The following is a 905-nucleotide window of genomic DNA, read 5'->3' as shown; positions in this document are numbered from 1 at the left end:
AGTCCGATAGACTGTGTAGCTCACAGCCAGCATGGTACATCTTCCCCCTGAGCCAATGCCAGTGCGCTCAGAAGTCATGTGCTCTAAATCAGCACCCTGATTTCTGCTTTGATGTTTTCATCACTCTATTTATTGCTCCTTTTATAAACCTCAAAGCCTCATTCATGTTTATTAATGACTACCTACAGTACATTACAAGTGTGGCATTTAGAAATGTTGAATTGTTTGAATTATAAAATTGCCAAGTAAACAAACAAAAAACGCTTGCACGTTTGAAACGCTTTCAAGTCTTCCAGCCTCCAAGAGTTGCATGACGAGAGTTCAAAGGTTTTCCAATTCCAAAGCATTTTTCACAGAAAGAGGCATCAACCAAAATATTTCCAACATTAGTTTTGTTTTGTTTTTTTAAAAGGTATCAATATGTCAAGGCCTTAAATAAGAAAGACTCATTTCTTTTTTTTTTTTAATGTAGTGATGGAAAAATTCACAACTTGATAGGATTATACATGCATTGAAATAATAATGTTCAAGTTCAGAGCTAGCAGAAGGGAAGCCTATGAAAAACAGGGTCAGTGTAACATGGAGAACAAGACCATCAGTGTGAGACAGTCCTGGGTTTAAAGTCAGCCTGAGCTCACTCTCCTCTGAAGAACTGTTGTCCAGGCTCAAAGAGACTAACAAAAGTGCGAGATGTTAGCTCTGAAATGGCAGAGAGCTGGTGGACATATCTACTTCTTTTCTTCTTCAGATGTAGATACAGCTGGTGAAAGCCAGAAACACAGAACACAGTCATGAAAGATGAAAGCCACTAGGTCCATATCTAAAGTAAGTCACACTAACATTTAATAAAATAATTACAATGCGAACATGATTGCAGGGTCCCACTTCTTTTTTTTAAATTTTTT

General features: G+C 37.3%; 1 pseudogene; it reads left to right on the top strand.

The window, feature by feature from the left end:
- The first annotated feature begins 579 nt into the window (after positions 1-579).
- The window catches only part of LOC102867921, a 5,945-nt pseudogene continuing 5,619 nt past the window's right edge, over positions 580-905 (top strand).

Source organism: Elephantulus edwardii, unplaced genomic scaffold (genome assembly GCF_000299155.1).
Source record: "Elephantulus edwardii isolate Elephantulus edwardi_28Jun2011 unplaced genomic scaffold, EleEdw1.0 scaffold00035, whole genome shotgun sequence".
Classification (NCBI taxonomy): Eukaryota; Metazoa; Chordata; class Mammalia; order Macroscelidea; family Macroscelididae; genus Elephantulus; species Elephantulus edwardii.
Note: the sequence above shows the minus strand (reverse complement) of the source record. Positions and strands in the feature narration are given on the sequence as shown.